Source organism: Bos indicus, chromosome 5 (genome assembly GCF_029378745.1).
Source record: "Bos indicus isolate NIAB-ARS_2022 breed Sahiwal x Tharparkar chromosome 5, NIAB-ARS_B.indTharparkar_mat_pri_1.0, whole genome shotgun sequence".
NCBI classification, from domain to species: Eukaryota; Metazoa; Chordata; class Mammalia; order Artiodactyla; family Bovidae; genus Bos; species Bos indicus.
In genome coordinates, this window is record NC_091764.1 from 66,510,655 (window position 1) to 66,528,363 (window position 17,709).

At 42.2% G+C, this 17,709-nt stretch overlaps 1 long non-coding RNA gene across 1 annotated transcript in view; it reads left to right on the forward strand.

Annotated features, from left to right (window-relative positions):
• LOC109559450 (uncharacterized) overlaps positions 1–15,437 on the forward strand; it is a 93,791-nt gene extending 78,354 nt beyond the window's left edge. Inside the window, exon 4 of the long non-coding RNA XR_002180775.2 lies at positions 13,752–15,437. This is a non-coding gene — a long non-coding RNA (uncharacterized lncRNA). The remainder of the gene's footprint in view (positions 1–13,751) is intronic.
• Positions 15,438–17,709: the final 2,272 nt, after the last annotated feature.

A 17,709-nucleotide genomic window follows, 5' to 3' on the forward strand; every position in this document is an offset into this window, starting at 1 on the left:
CCCAGGGCTCAAACCCATGTCTTCTGCATCTCCTGCATTGGTAGGCAGATTCTTTACCACTGAGCCACCTGGGAAGCCGTACAGGGCAGATAAATCCATCTAATTATGGAATTTAGTGGTAGAAAGCCCATTTGCTTAGTGCCTCAAGCTAAATTCTGAAGTATAATGATAAAGGTGATGTTTTGAGTTCTCTTCTTCCTTTCTTGCTGGTCTACTTTCTTCACTGGCTCAGAATTTAGGCAAAGAGAAAAGGTACTCTCCTTATCAAGTCTGTGTAAACTTAACAACGTTGTTAAGTGAGGGGAGAAGGAGGTTAATTGTATTTTCATGGCAAGTCTGAGGGTATTCAGATTTCGCACAGAAGGGAGTCTGTTTCTGTCTGCAACTCCAAGAAGAAAAGTACTGACTCTGCCAGATAAGTTCTAAGATGCACATCCCAGCTGAGCATGCCCATGGAAAAGACCAGGTCCTGAAAGTACACACAGCCATTTCAGAGAACTCAGATTCAGAGTGGACTTGTGTGAGACAGAACTGGAGCATGATACAGCCCCTCTCCTTAACAGCTAAAGCTGGCAGTCAGCTTTTGGAGAGAAGAGCAGTGTCTTCTATAGGAGCTCTTAGTGATTAGTATCAGCTACTGTGGTAGGCTAAGTCATGGTGTCCTGAAGATGCTCATGCCCTCACCTTCAGAACCTATGAATTACCTTACTTAGTAAAGGAACTTCAAGGATGAGCTTTAATTAAGAAGGCTGAGATGAAGTGATTATTTTGGATTATTCTGGTTTTCCCAATGTAATGATGATGTAATCCTTAAAAAAAGGAGGCAGGAGAGTCAGAGTCAGAGAAAGATGTGATGCGCAAAGCAGAAACCAGAGCATCAGAGAGAGATATGGAGATGCTATGCTTCCGGCTTTGAAGATGGAAGAAGGGGCCATGAGCCAAAGAATGCAGAAGGCCTCTAGAAGCTGGAGAAGGCAAGGAAGTAGATTCTCCCCTGAAGGCTCTGGAGGAACCAGTGCAGTCTATACCTCGATGTTAGCCCAGTGAGACTGATCTTTGACTTCTTGCAGAACTATACAACCAAAAGTTTGTGTTTTTATAAGCTAGCTCAACATTCAGAAAACGAAGATCATGGCATCTGGTCCCATCACTTCATGGGAAATGGATGCGGAAACAGTGGAAACAGTGTCAGACTTTATTTTTGGGGGCTCCAAAATCACTGCAGATGGTGACTGCAGCCATGAAATTAAAAGACGCTTACTCCTTGGAAAGAAAGTTATGACCAACCTAGATAGCATATTGAAAAGCAGAGACATTACTTTGCCAACAAAGGTCTGTCTAGTCAAGGCTATGGTTTTTCCTGTGGTCATGTATGGATGTGAGAGTTGGACTGTGAAGAAGGCTGAGTGCCGAAGAATTGATGCTTTTGAGCTGTGGTGTTGGAGAAGACTCTTGAGAGTCCCTTGGACTGCAAGGAGATCCAACCAGTCTATTCTGAAGGAGATCACTCCTAGGATTTCTTTGGAGGGAATGATGCTAAAGCTGAAACTCCAGTACTTTGGCCACCTCATGCGAAGAGTTGACTCATTGGAAAAGACTCTGATGCTGGGAGGGATTGGGAGCAGGTGGAGAAGGGGGCGACAGAGGATGGGATGGCTGGATGGCATCACTGACTTGATGGACGTGAGTCTGAGTGAACTCCGGGAGTTGGTGATGGACAGGGAGGCCTGGCGTGCTGCGATTCATGGGGTTGCGAAGAGTCGGACACGACTGAGCGACTGAACTAAACTGACTGAAGTTCACACTAATCATTAGAGTATCATTAGGGAACTATTACAAGTACCCTAAGCAAGAATTATAACCTGACAGAATGTCACTTTTAACTTAATTGTTTCATCAACTCTGTTTGAATAAGATAGTTTGATTTATAACTCACAAATCCATAGGATGGGTATAAGTTTGGTTTGATTTTCCAGGCTGCCACAAAATATTAGGTACCACACCCACTTGTTTATGTGTTTGCTACTTTTACATTATATTAATAACAGCAGAGTTGAGTCGTTGCAGCCGAGATCATATGGCCCACAGAACCTAAAATATTCACTATCTAGACCTTTACAGAAAAAAATTTGCTGACCCCTGTGGTAGATGCTGAGGCTGTTTAGTCACATCATTTTCCTGCTCTCAAAGAGCTTGCAAACTAGGGTAGAGATTGGAAAAGAAAACCACCTAGTGCAGTGAAGATATTTTTTCTAATTGTGTAAACCATGGGAATGAGATTATAAAGAAGGAAATGATTAGTTCTTAGCATGAAAAGTTTTTTAAAAGGCTTTGAAGAAGAGATGAAGTTTAAGTCGAACATCATAATATGTATTCACTCAGTGGGTAGATGAAGATTCAGTGTGATAGAAGGAGGTGGGAAGTAAACAGAAAGCCTAGGAATCACTCATTAAGTTGCCCTGGTGGCTCAGATGGTAAGCAGTGCAGGAGACCTGGGTTTGATCCCTGGGTTGAGAAGATCCCCTGAAGAAGGACATGGCTACCCACTCCATTATTTTTTCCTGGAGAATCCCCATGGACAGAGGAGCCTGGCGGGCTACAGCCCATGGGGTTGCAAGAGTTGGACATGACTGAGTGACTAAGCACACAGCACAGCACAAGCAATTGTAGCATCTGGTGTGTGGGGGGAACAGAAGGAGTAAGGGAGGCTAGTGGTGGGTGGGTCCTGGAGACAGAGAGAGGGAGAAAACCTCCCAAACTCTTTAACTGTAACGTGGGAATCCCCTTGCTATCTCATTGCAGTCTTCATCAGAGCTGCAGCTTTCCAGATGAGTCATTTTTTTTACAACTGATACTGTCATCTTTAACCACGTAAAGATGGAGAGAGTAGCAGGGGCGGATCAGGTCATTGTGACATTAGCTTCCTAATTGATGTCTTTGTAAAGATGTTTTCATAGCAAAGTTAAGTTTTATAATTGGGAAGATATGAAACGCTTCTGAAATTGCTGGCTAGTCATTGTATTGAGAACAAGAATCCCATTTTTCAAAGCACAGTGTGGACAATACATGAAAGAGAGTACAAAGGTTAAGGGGAGAGATATCTTGAGAAGCCCCCCTCATAGTCATATAAAAATGACAAGTGCGTGAAGGTGGGAAAGAAAATTCTTTTTGTAGAAAAGGTCACTCCAAAAATGGATTTTTCCCTGGGCAAGCTGTGCCAGTTGCCCCTCACACGGTGCATGGTGCATGGGGAAGGTGCTCTCCTTTTCATCATTCTTTTGTCATTGAAATCTGCCTTCTTGATTGCCCCTTCCTCTAAGTCTGGATTCAGGTAAGGGATGAATTCAAACTCTACCATGTTCTGTTGAGAGAAGAAAGGTTAAGTGAAAAGTGAGTGCACTGAGAGAATGTGGGAGAAACTTTTATTAGGGACCATAAAATTATAAGCATAATTATGCCTCATAGAGTTCCAGCATGTTGTATCTAAACTGCATTTGACTAGTTCTTCGTATTACTTATATTTTTTATTACAAATTGATCCTGAATAATAGCAATTTAATAAAGAATTGCAGAGCTGGATCTATTTCATTACCTAGCTGTGTGGCCTTTGACAAATTCTTGTGTCTTTCTGAGTACAAGTTTCTCTAAGTGCAAAATAACAATGCTTGAGACGTGGTCACGGAGGGGTGGAAGAGCATTGGATCTGAGGCCAGAGAAACCTGGGCTTCCCGAGACAGCTTTAACTCAGTTGCCTCTAATTTGCTACTCATTTATTCTGTGATCTTGGACAAATGGCCCTTCTAAACAATAGTTTCCTTATCTGTAAACAATGAGAATGATATCAGAATGCCAAAATGTGGTTTGGGTTTTTACGAACTTTTTGGCCAGCTGACATAGACATCTTACGATGCTACTAAAAAGATTAAAAAGTAAAGGAGAATTAAAAACTAGTCAAGAAGACTTCATCTACTTCTGTAGTTTGTAAAAGATCCAGAAGAATTTAAGAAAGGTAAGATTATGAGTTTTAAAGATGCTTGATCAATTGTTTTTAATATATATTGAGAGTTTTAATCATAATCCTACCTCCTACCCAATAATCTCCCTCTTGTAAATCTTTCTTAAGAAAAATAATATTTGGGATTATTTTTTGATAGCATAAATTATAAATATTTTATAGTGAATATTTAACTAATGATTAATAAAATAGGCTGCCATTTTTTGGATTATTATGGGGTTTATTTATATGGGTTTATGATTCTATAGCTCCTGATGGAGTCTCTTCCAACTTGTCTTTAAAAACACAATGACAACTTATACAATGTATTTAAAAATCACAGCATTAGTATGTGATATGATTTTTCTTCCAGGAAAAAGACATGAAAGTTTTATGGTATTGTACCTGGAGGGAAAAAAATCACAACACTAAACATTCCTACTGACACACAACCTAGAATCTTTGATAATTTTCTGATCAGTGGAACTGGATTGATAAAAATCAATCAGTGGCATACCCATGCATCATCCAGTCAAGACTAAGAAAGCCTGGACTAATATGGGGCAAGGTGGGATAATATTTCATTCCTTTCCCACTCTCTACCCTCTGGTTCTGTGACTCAGGATCTTTCTTGTGTTGTTCAGTCACTAAGTCATGTCCGACTCTGCGACCTGATGAACTGCAGCAGGTCAGGCTTCCCTGACCTTCACTATCTCCTTGAGTTTGCTCAGATTCATGTCCATGGAGTAGGTGTTGCCATCCAACCATCTCATTCTCATTAGAAAACCAGGTAGCCATGTTGAAATCAGATAGGTTCTGTGCTTTGAGGAGGCCATAGTTGTCTTCTACCTTGTCAGCTCTGGACTGAAGATTTGTCTTTTCCCCAAAATTCAAGTTAAAACCATAATATGATGGAATTTGGAGGTTGGCCTTTGGGCAGTAATTAGGTCATGAGGGTGGAGCTATTACAATGGGATTAGTGCTCTCTCCATTGGAGAAGGAAATGGCAACCCACTCCAGTGTTCTTGCCTGGAGAATCCCAGGGACGGGGGAGCCTGGTGGGCTGCTGTCTATGGGGTCACACAGAATCGGACACGACTGAAGTGACTTAGCAGTAGCTGTGCTCTCATAATTGGCAGGTGGGTGGCTCAGATGGTAAAGAATCTGCCTGTAGTGCAGGAGACCCATGTTCCATCCTTGGGTCGGAAAGATCCCCTGGAGGGGGAAATGGCAACCCACTCCAGTATTCTTGCTTGGAGAATTCCATGGACAGAGGAACCTGGTGGGCTATAGTCGCAAAGAGTTGGACATGACTGAGTGACTATCATATTACTTTCAGTGCCTTTATAAGAAGATAGAGAGTTTCCTCTCTCTTCTGTCTACCATGTGAGGATATACAGAGGAGATGGCCATGTACAAGTCAGAAGTCCCTCACCAGACATTGCTGGCACCTTGATCTTGGACTTCTCAGCCTCCAGAACGATTAGGAATGAATGTTGGTTGTTTAAGGTACCCAGTATGCAGTATTTCGTATAGCAGTCCAAGGTGTCCTCTGCTCCATCTTTCAGTATCATTTTGCAAAGTGTTCTTTCCAGAAAGCAGGGTCGGACCTGGTGGGACAGGGATGATGGTGGTGGTCATCTGGTTACTGTTGTGCTTTTACATTCTGGGAGTAGAATTCCCTCAAACAAAGTACTCTAGAGGAGATGGTAACAGATACCCAGCGGTTGGGGTGACAGCTCGAACTGTGCAGTTCAGAGTTTCAGAGAACCGTGCCATAAAGGTGGGACACATTGTGGACCAGGAGAGCTATCCTAGATGAATTCCTGCTCAGCGCTTGCCAGTAGCTCTGCGAATTAACTGCAGTCCAGTTCTGCTTGAAAGTGAAGATGATGGATACAGAGGGCAGTGAACAGTGGGCAAGCTAAAAGTAATTAAAACTTTCTTTACCTAGAAAAAGTCTTAAGCCCTTGATTCCAAAAAGCCCACTAAACTCCAAGTAAGCAAATATAAAAATAAACTCCAAGGGAGTGAACATTTTTAAAAAAATCATGTAAATAAAAATCTGACAACTATTGACAATAAAAACAATTACCTACTGACTAGTCATGAACTTGTTTGACTACCTAAAACAGAAAATCCAAATATTTGGTGATGGCCTAAATAAGATAAGGTTTATTCTTCTCGCATATAAAAAGAAGTTCAGTGACAGGCAGTTCAGAGCTGGAGAGGCAGCTCAAGGACCCTGGTTCCTTCTAGCTTTCTCCACTGCAGTCCTTAATGTGACCCTCTCAAGATGCTGCCAGGACTCCAGCCATTGCGTGGAGGCAGGAAGATGAGGGAAAAGGGACACTTGCCTACTGATTCTTCCCCATTTGGTGGCCTTTCTGAGAAGCCCCCCTGGTGACTTCTGCCTGTGATTAGTTCATTGATCAGAACCATGTTACACAAGCAACCTCCTCTGCAAGGTAGGTTGGGAAATTTAGTTTTAGCTGTGACTATTTCTACACCCAACTAAATCAAGACTCAGTAAGAAAGGAGAATGAATCAGCATTGGGCCAACAACTAGCAGTGTCTGCCATGCCTACAAAAAATAATAAATAAAGTCTATTCCAAGAATCAGAGCTGTAGATGGTTCCCAGTAAACCTCACCTGTGCAGCTCTAGGAAATCAGAGAGTAGTTCTGGTAGACAACTAGATCTTATAGAGAATTCCCAAATCAAAGTTAAAACTATACTAGCCACAGAATATAGGAAGTGGGTTGAGTGTAAACATTATTTACTTAACTTCTATTTTATAATTAGGAATCTAGTTATCATTCCATGTATACTGTCTGAAATTCTAAAAATTATAAAATAAAATAAGAATCATAACATATTAACTGCTTGGGTGGAAATGGCCAAGGGATTAACTGATTAAATAATGGAATTGTTACCTGTTCCTCTCCTTTCTTCATAATGGAGTGGAATTGAGGTCTACTCCCTCTCTTTTCCTTTTTTTTTTAACCCAATCCCTCTGTCTCCAGCCCTGAGTTTATAAAAACTCAGACCCTCGCAAGTATTTCCTTTGTTGGGCCACAAACCCTTGTAGGCAGGGGTTAGGGGCCAGGGAACCAAGCTGGGGGCTGGCCCCTCCCCAGTGTTTGGGGGAGGAGACGGGGCTTCCTCTTGTTAGAGTTAACTCCATGTGTGCCTGCAGGTTGCTCTGCAATTCTGTGCTTGGTACAGAATAGGCGTTCAATAGATATGCAGTTGAATGCAGCTTTTCACTGATTTGTGATAGCTTTACTGTTTTCTCACAGATTCTTTGTCTTAGATTTTATAATAGTCCACAAATGAGCTAAGCCACTGCAGGTAATAGAAAGTTGCATACAAGACAAAATCACTGAAAGAGCAAAATAAATACTATGCACAGGAAAAAATAATAACAAGCAAAGGAAGTAGTTCATCAAAGCCATCACCGTGGATGAGGTTCACTGGTGGAAATTTTCTGTATTTTCTAAAATGTTTAACCAATACGCACTAATTTCATAATAAAAAACAGCTCCTTAAAAGTATTTTCAGATGTGTTTGCACTTTTGGGTGGATTTAGGATTTTGTTTATGTGATGCCATAAAGCTCAATTGATTTGGTAGTTTCTTAGACAACCAACAGATTTAATAGCAAAACACAAAACAAACAAAAAACCCACTCAGACTTGGAATTTGTGCCTAGTATGACTGAGGTCTTTACTTTATAGTTGTTCTATTCTCATATTAAGATGGTAGACAATCTGTGCATGACATTATCTCATGCATAAGAACAGTTAAAAGAACAGTAAACAGTGGTCACCAAACATCAATTGTGTGTCCCTCCATGCTCCTTGTGTTTCTAACTTATGATGCTAGTACAGAATTTATCCTTACTGTTGTTTGAAGAGTCTCTCTCCTTGTGAGTTAACCTGCAAACTACCTGAGACTAGGAACCATACCTTGCTCACACACCCTCCCACTTGGAGTAAGTTAAGTCCTCAACTGATGTCCTCCCATGATACCCTGGGCTTCCCCTTCTGAAGCGCTCATCAGAATAGTAAGGAATAGGTATGTGCTGTGTGTGCTGTGCTTAGTCACTCAGTCATGTCTGACTCTGCACCTCCAGGCTCCTTTGTCCATGGGGATTTCCAGGCAAAAATGCTGGGGTGGGTTGCCATGCCCTCCTCCAGGGGATCTTCCCAATCCAAGAATCAAACTGGGGTCTCCTGTACTGTGGGCAGATTCTTTACCAGCTGAGCCAACAAGGAATAGGTATAGTCCTCATCGCTTTGACTTTCTGTGGAAGGATCTCCACTAGAGTAATCAAGCTGGTCTCTTATACCATCTGGCTTTTTGTTCTTAGCCAATTGGGCTTACCCAGGGAATGGGCTCTTTCCTTTGGTGGAGAAGCCCAGAGAAAGGGCAGGGCCATCCTGGGTTAGCTCCTGGTCAGATAGGAGGTGAAGGTGGTCCCAGATTGTTGGCAGGGGGTTTTCTCAGGTATTGCAGTTGGTAAAGAATCCACCTGCCTGATATAGGAGACCAAGAGACATGAGTTCAATCCCTGGGTTCAGAAGATCCCCTGAAGAAGGAAATGGCAACCCATTCCAGTATGCTTGCTGGGAAAATCCCATGGACAGAGGAGTCTTGTGGGCTACACCATGGGGTCATAAACAGTCAGACACAGCTGAGCATGCATGCTATTGGCAGAGGATCTGAATGATTTTGGCTCTGTCTTCCTGCAGGGATTCTCAGTTAGATGATTAAACTACTGTACTCGCCTGTGAAGGAGGCCTGCAGTTTCATGAAAATTCAATTCAGGGGCATATTAGCAGGCTTAGGTGATTTAGCGAACCACATGCTCCAAACAGCTTTACCTGTCATAAGGCAGTGCATGGACTTTACCTGTCTGACTCCTTGTCTCTCTTAGGTACTTTAGAACTTGGATCTGGGAAAAGTGGTATAATAATGTGACATCCTAAAATGATAAAGTCATTTTCAATCTAATATCTGTATTGCCTACTAGACTGACAGGTTCATGGAAAGCGTAGCTCCTATATTTATTTGTTTCACCATTGTCCTCCCAGTGCCCATCATAGTGCCTGGTATACAGTAGGCAACAAATATATATTTTAGAGTACATAAGTGAATGTGTCTTTTAATTATTCTTTTAGTACAGCCCTTGTTTTACTGTGCCTGGGATGCTGTGACAAATCACTGTAGACTGGGTGGCTTATGTAACAGACATTTATCATCACAGTTCTGGAAGCCAGTAAGTCCAGGATCAAGGTGCTGGCAGATTTGGTGTCTGGCGAGGGCCTTCTGGATGGTTTGCAGACAGACACTGTCTTGCTGTATGCTCATGTGGCAGAGAAGGACAGACAGACAGAGGCAGAGAGAGCAAACTCTCGTCCTTTCTTCTGCTTATAAAGACACTAATCCCATCCTGGGAGCTCTACTCTCATGATCTCTGACCATCTTTAAATCTAATTAGCTCCCTAAGGACCCATCTTCAAATCCCATCCCATTGGGAATTAGGGTTTCAGCATATGAATTTTGAGGAGACACAATCACCAAGTCCAAAGTAGTCTCTGACGTGGAACTGGTGCTTATTAGCAAATACTGATTTGAATCAGAGCTACGATTTCAAAGATGGGGATGGTGGCAGGAGGCATATTCTGGTTCATTCTTCCTGGTGCTTTACCCCAGCACTCCCTGTTTCTGAGTGAGTACAAACAACCACTGAAGCCCACCCTGCATGTGTGCTATGTTGCTTCAGTTGTGTCTGACTCTTTCGACCCTATGGACTGTAACTCTCCAGGCTCCACTGTCCATGGGATTCTCCAGGCAAGAATACTGGGGTGGATTGCCATTTCCTATTCCAGGGAACCTGCGTATGTTATGTCTCCTGCATTGGCAGATGAGTTCTTTACCATGAGCGCCATCTGGGAAGCCCTTGAAGCCCACCAGAACTGGCTTGTTAGTTTGCTTTTGGTAGGGGATCTTAGTTCCCTGATCCTGTGCCAATAGCTCAGTTGGTAAGGAATCCACCTGCAATGCAGGAAACCCCAGTTCAATTCCTGGGTCAAGAAGATCCACTGGAGAAGGGATGGACTACCCACACCAATATTCTTGGGCTTCCCTCATGGCTCAGCTGGTAAAGAATCCACCTGCAATGCAGGAGACCTGGGTTTGATCCCTGGGTTGGGAAGATCCCCTGGAGAAGGGAAAGGCTACCCACTCCAGGATTCTGGCCTAGAGAACTCTATGGACTGTATAGTCCATGGGGTCGCAAAGAGTCAGACACAACTGAGTGACTTTCACTTAGTTCCCTGAGTGACTTTCACTTAGTTCTCTGACCAGGGGTGGAACCTGTACCGCCTCTGCAGTAGAAGCTTGGAGTCATAACCCTGGACTGTCAAGAAAGTCCCCCTACCTGAACTTTTCTGTGTTGCTTCTCAGCCTGGTGCCTGTGGTGGGGGTGGGGGAATTAGAGAGAGATGGGAACCCACTGATTTCCTGTTTGCATGCCTCACCTCAAGAACTGTGGAAGAGAATTTATATTTTATTGAAAAGTGCAAAATTTGAAGTGAAAGAGGAAATGAGGGCATCTAACAACAATAGTAATAAGATTGAGAATCTGTTCCACATTCCACATAGACAAAGAGCATCCATTTCATTTCCTTGCATGAGTGATTCTGTCCAGGCACTGGCCCACCTCCCACATCCATGGGTTTTTTTTGGGCCATGCCTCCTGCAGGGTGACTCCACCTAGATTCTCAATTAAGAACGGAACATTTTCTTCACTTTCACCACACAGAGGAATGATACTGTGTGTGGAACATCTGCAAATCTCAAGTGTGGGCCTCATGCAGTACCAGTTTCCCACACATAAATCTTTCTGTGAACTGAGGTCCACTGATACTTGCCTTTATAGGTGAGTGTGAGGCCAAGCACACATTGTCCTTTGGAGCAGAAAACCAAGACCCCACTTTCCAAAGGAAAAAAGTCTACAGTTTTAGGAGATTTGAACAATAGCTTACGATCCTGTTGCTTGTCTGCCTTTTCCTCCTGCCCTGCTCCACTTTAGGTGCCTGGGAGCTCACTCCTCAGGCAGCTGTAATCTGAGACTCTCAGAGTTGGAAGGTGTGGCCTCTTCACCCATCCAGAGCTAGTATTCCTCCTCAGCTTGTTCAGTCCAGCCTGTTTTCCCTTCTCTGTGGGCAAGGAGGTGGCGATGTCTTTGAGATCTATCTTCACTTCATCTTCAGACAGCTTGTATTACTCAGTCATGTTCGATTCTTTGCAACCGCATGTACTATATGGCCTACCAGGCTCCTCTGTCCATGGAATTCTTCAGGCAAGAATACTGCAGGGTTTGGCCATGCCCTCCTCCAGGGGATCTTCCCAACTCAGAGATCAAACCCAGGTCTTCTGCACTGCAGGCAGATTCTTTACCATCTGAGACACCAGGAAAGCCCTGCTTAAATCAAGTGAATTTGCTGCTTAATGCCCTAGATGCCCAACTAGGGAATGGCTAAAAAACCAAGCAAATGAAAAACTGGTGCTTCCATGTGATAGAATGTAATGCAGCTATTAAAGATCCCATTTTAGGGAAAAATATTGAATCCCCTGGGAAGAGGTTTATGATATATTATTAAATAAAAAGAGCATGTTATAGGGTGATATGTATAGCACAGTCCAGATAGATAGATGATAAATAGGTGACTGAGTGAGTGAGCAAGTGGACTTGAAGAATGATGAGTCCTTTGAAACAGTTAACTCCACCCTAAGGAACTGTGTTTCTATAATCTTCCCTTTTGCCCTTGTAGTGGTAGCCACTCAGTCATGTCTGACTCTTTGCAACCCCATGGACTATAGCCCACCAGGTTCCTCTGTTCATGGAATTCTCCAGGCAAGAATACTGGAGTGGGTAGCCATTCCTTTCTCCAAGGGATCTTTCTGACCCAGGGGTCAAGGGTCTCCAGCATCATAGGCAGATTCTTTACCATCTAAGCCACCAGGGAAGCCCATATTTGGTCTTACACTATCTAGAAAGATTAGTAGAGACTTCTAGAAGGAAAACAATCTTATAGTTATTCAAACACAAAAATGCAGAGAATTCAGGGGATGGTGCCACACCATTGTTCCTTTCCAGTCCATCTACTGAGTCAGCAGTAATCACCAGGAACCAGCCCTTCCTCCACTGGTCTCCCTTCCCCATTGTTTCCTCTCTCTCTCCATGGTTTTTCCATCCTCGGACATTTCTGCAGCATCTCAGCTCCATCCTAACATGAACAGATCCTTATAGTCCTCTACAGAAGCAGGTATAGGGCTTCTAGAAGTATCAGAATGGGGTATTATTGAGATGAACTCTTCTTGCTGATATTCAGTCCATCACATATAATTTAAGGTATGATCTACATTAAAAAAAAAAAAAAAAAAAAAACCCTATCAAGATTATGGAGAACAGAAAAACTCATTAAGTTACCATTGACTTTTCCATATAATTAGGCAGATGTGATGATAAAATGTATTCACCTCGAAGAGAAAATTTCCGGTTTTTATGGAAAGCAGATGAGTTACCAAATCATAACCATGGTTACACTTGAAGTAGCATTTTCTATATCTTAAAGTACTCTCCTCTCTCTTTTAATGGTCTCTTCACCCATCTCTGTATTCCTTTACCTCCTGAAAAAAAAAAAAAAAAAATTCACCGCACCCTCTATTTGCATCACTTCTTAGAGAACATTTGACACATGAATGCTTCTTCTGTGCAAAGCAGGAGCTATGGGGTTTCTGATTCAGGTCAGAGTTACTGAAGCTGAAAAGAACAGACAGACAAGAAACTGGAGGAAATCAACGGGGCAGTGAGGTGAGCTCTCTAGCTTAGATCAGAGGAGGCCTTTGGGGGAGTAGGGAATATGGAATGGGTAGCTCATATGACCATGGAGGGCTGAAGTCTTGACCTGGTTCTGGAGCCCACTGGAAAGGCAACCACAAAGTTGGGACAGTAGGGGCTCCCCTCCTGCCCCTCTGCCATTATCCTGGCCCAGATTCTGTTCCTGGCTCATCTCCCTCTCTCTTTCTTAGGTGGGGTGCTCAGCTGTTCTGGACAACAGAATGGGAAGTCGCTTAGATGCCCTGGAGCCTTGCTTTTGTGGTTCTGATACAGAGCATTAGACCTAATTTAATTTGAAAATAATACAGAAAGATGAAAGGGAATCCCACTTGAGCTTCTCATTTTAAAAAGAGTTTAAAAAAAAAAAAAAGATGATGTGAGCCCAAGACCTGAACCTCAAAGGAGGCCCTCTGGTCAATGGAGGCAGACAGGCCCAGATGTTTTTCCCATCTGTGTCTTGTCCCTCTGGCATGAGGGCTGGATGAGGAAGGGAGGTTCACAGCAGAGGATCAGGCCAACTTGCTGATGCTGCCCTCTTATTTAGCTCATGGAAATTTCATAGCATCTAAGGTCTGGCTTTCCCCATGGATTTGAGGGGAAACCTCCTATAGCCCTCTTGAACTGGTTTCATGGAAGGAACTTCGATACTGTGAAAAATTTCACCCAAGATTAATTGAACTTGACATCCTGAATGTCTTTCGCATGATGTACTGAGGTAGTATTTTCGAAAATGTCAGTATCTGATACTCGGTGTGTGGTTTTTAGATGTCTAAAGTATTCCCACTTCTCAAATTTCCTTTAAAAAGTTTGGAATGCAATACATTTCTGGGTTTTCTTTGTTTCAGATGAAACTCCACCTTGCTACAACAGAGCTAAATATACTCCAGATCAACAGTTCATTACACACACACAAATACTGAAGGACATCCAGAGTGAGCGGCTGACCTCAACTGAACACAAACCATTCTCTACTTTCTGGGAAATTAGAATCACAGGCCAGCTTTACATTAAATGGAAAGTGTACGCTACCATCTTGTGGACAAAATATAAATAACACCGAAATCTGCTGAAGACTACATAACTGTTCTCCGTATTATGCTGAACATCTGTCTTGTCCTGGGTTCCCCCATGCCCTCATGATGACCAGCTCTTGCAGTTTGGAACTTTGGTCTTGAGTGATCTCTATCAACAAAATCAGGTATAATACAACATGAAGAAATGGGAGTTTGCTGAGAACATTGTGGAACGCAAATGCCTGAGACCTGGGTTCTTGACTCTAGCTTCTTCTCGTTTCCATTTTTCCAACTGTAAAATAACTCTTGTCACCTCACACAGCACACCCAGGTTTCTGGGTGAGGTTGACAGAGTTAGGTTTGCACAGTGTCCTGTGGAGCTGAATGATTTAAACCAAGATAAATTAGTTTATTAATCAGTTATTTTCTAATGAATGTAAAACTTGGTTATTTTTCTCCTGAATGGTTTTTATGCATACACTAACTCATTCAGTTAATCTTAAAGGAAATCAACCCTGAATATTCATTGGAAGGACTAATGTTGAAGCTGAAGCTCCAATACTTTGGCCATCTGATACGAAGAGCCGACTCATTGGAAAAGACACTGATGCTGGGAAAGATTGAGGGCAAGAGGAGAAGGGGTGACAGAGGATGAGATGGTTGGATGGCATCACTGGCTCAATGTATAGGAGTCTGAGCTAACTCTGGGAGATAGTAAAGGACAGGGAAGCCTGGCATATTGCAGTTCACGAGATTGCAGAGTCGGACATGACTTAGTTATTGAACAACAACAACTCACTCACAGACACACATTCCCACTTCCCATGCACTAAAGAAATGACATTCTAGAATGTGGAAACATGAATGGTGTCATCACAGCTGAATAAAGAAGAAGAGGAAGATGCAGAATTCCAGTGTCTTAGGGTGGACAAGCGGAGAAGGCAATGGCACCCCACTCCAGTACTCTTGCCTGGAAAATCCCATGGACGGAGGAGCCTGGTAGGCTGCAGTCCATGGGGTCGCTAGGAGTCGGACACAACTGAGCGACTTCACTTCCACTTTTCACTTTTATGCACTGGAGAAGGAAATGGCAACCCACTCCAGTGTTCTTGCCTGGAGACTCCCAGGGACAGGGGAGCCTGGTGGGCTGCCATCTGTGGGGTCGCACAGAGTCGGACATGACTGAAGCGACTTAGCAGCAGCAGCAGCAGCAGGGTGGACAAGAACCTCCAAGCTCATCACACCGTATCACTTTTATAATACTTGCATTACTTGTACAATGTTCAGCCACTCTATGAACATAGTCTTCCAGAATATAAGAAAGTACTGGCAATGGTAACCACATAAAAGACAGAAACAAATTCTGGTACAAATTTACATGGATAGAGGGGTGTTCAAGAAGGAGGGGACATAGGTATAGATATATATCGCTGATTCATGTTGATGTTTGGCAGAAACCAACACAATACTGTAAAGCAATTATCTTTCAAAAATAAATAAACTTAATTAAAAATTTTACATGGATACATTTTTGGTTACTACACAGAGAGAGATGACTGAAATTAAGCTAGGCACTAGAAAATCTCTAGGCTTCCCAGTTGGCACAGTGGTAAAGAATCTACCTGCCATTGCAGAAGATGCAAGAGACACATGTTTGATCCCTGGGTCAGGAAGATCTCCTGGGGTAGGAAATGCCACCCAACTCCAGTGTTCTTGCCTGGAAAATTCCATTGACAGAGGAGCCTGCTGGGCTATAATCCATGGGGTAGAAAAGAGTCAGATATGACTGAGCACACACACACACAGGTTGTAGTCTATTTATAGTAAGCAAATGGCTCTCATGCCTGCTAGAGCTTAAAAGATCTAAAGTTAGAGGTTTCCAGTGTTAAAGGTTCTTTCATCTAGGGAAGGTCTTTCATTAGGAAAGCAAGACATCTACCATAAGCTGAAGGTGTTGTATCCCATTAATTTTTCCTTTAAGCATCATGTCTAAGTTAAGGATATATGTGTATATGTGTTCTATGTGTTTTTCTTACTCATAGGAAAATCACGGCTTTCAGATTGATCCTAGTGGAAAAGTACCACTTAGGAAGACATCATAATATTCATTTTTGTTGTGATCACATACTGTAACTGGTCTTTCATTGTTTTCCTAATTGTATAAAAGAAATAATGTATGTCTTCTCTGTCTCCCTTAGAGAGATTGCTAAGAATATAATATCGCTATCCCTGATTCATTTCACTAATCTCAGTATTTATATTTCTGTTACAACTTTGCAATAGAAGGCAGAGCCTATTTCTAAAGAAATATGTTCACCTTAACTTTATTTACTGTCAGTGTTGAAGCACTGAGCTTCTACAAATAGAAAAGTTCTGAAACCACAAGAAAATGACAACAACAGTAGCAAAGACAGACAAGGCCTAGGCGGGAACCTGTTCCCAGCACTGGCTCTAGGAAGGTCAGGGGAGAATTAAAATTTTACTCACCCTTCGAGAGTTCCAAGCCTTCTTGATCAATTCCACTTGTCTCTGCATTTTTATTTATTTTTTTGACCTCTCTCCTTGGGATAGGGAGTCTAGTCTGTTTGTTTGTTTTCACCTTGTCACCAAAAGTATAAATGTAGTCTCGGAGGGGAGGTTGTTACTTTAAAAGGTCTGCGGAAGCTTTAAAAAGAAAGGTGAAATAGACCATGCCTTGACTAGCTATGAAACCACCAGTGCTAAATAAAGTACCTTAAAATCAACAAGAAAATTTCCTGATTTGATAAGAAGGAACCTTCTGTATTGCATTGTTTTCCACAGTTTAGACATGGTATTTTCAATTTCTGTATATTTTTATACAAATAATGAATTTTTGAATGTTAATACTAGCATTTTATCACAAAAATTTCATGGTTCTTCTTGTGCTTCAGAAACTGCTACATTCCTAAATGTATTCTTACATAGTATTTATTACATATATCCCTACATATTTGGTATAGCTTCAAAGTTATTCTTGTCTCCAATGGAACATGTCTCCAAATTAATAGTGGAACTCAATAAGAAAGTAAGGCTCAATGTCCAGAATGTTACTGGAGAGTCAGCTCTTTATGTGCTTTGTTCTGTATTTGAAAACTTTGTGTAACAGACATAAAAGATAATCTGAGAGTTGAAGGTGTTATATAAATTCCAAAAGAGCTCAAGGATAGGACGAAGGATGTTATTTATTGAGTGTCTGCAATGTAACAGGTAGTCTGCCAAGAGTTTTCCATTTCCAGTCTGACCGTCTCCATTCCAAGCTTGGTATGTACGAGTGGCTCACGCAAGTCAGAATTAGAAGTACTAGATTAATATTCAAAGCCCACACCCTCTTTAGGCCGTGCCTGTGGTTCCTATATAAAGATTGAAGTGTGCCCTGGGTGAGTTTGGATAGAAGAGTAAATCTCACAAAGCAAAGCATCCACCTAGAAAATTTCCAATGAATATTTTGGCTAAATTAGATTGGATCTTGAGAGAGAAGTTGATACGGATTTTGTGGATCCCTGCAAAGATGCCAGGCCTAATGCTATGAGGAGGTGTGAGATCTCTGATACCGTGGAAAGAGCAGGTCACAAATCCTGAATCCAAGAGAATGCCCACCAGTAAGTGGGCAGGATGAAGAAAAGAGCCTTGGATTCACAACCAATCCAATAGACAAGGTGAGGGATAGTCTCATGACTCTTCCCCATTTCAAGTCAGGAACATGAAACCCAGTGAAATAAATTACTTATTCAAGGTCACACATCAAATCAGCCTCCAACCCAAGGTCATA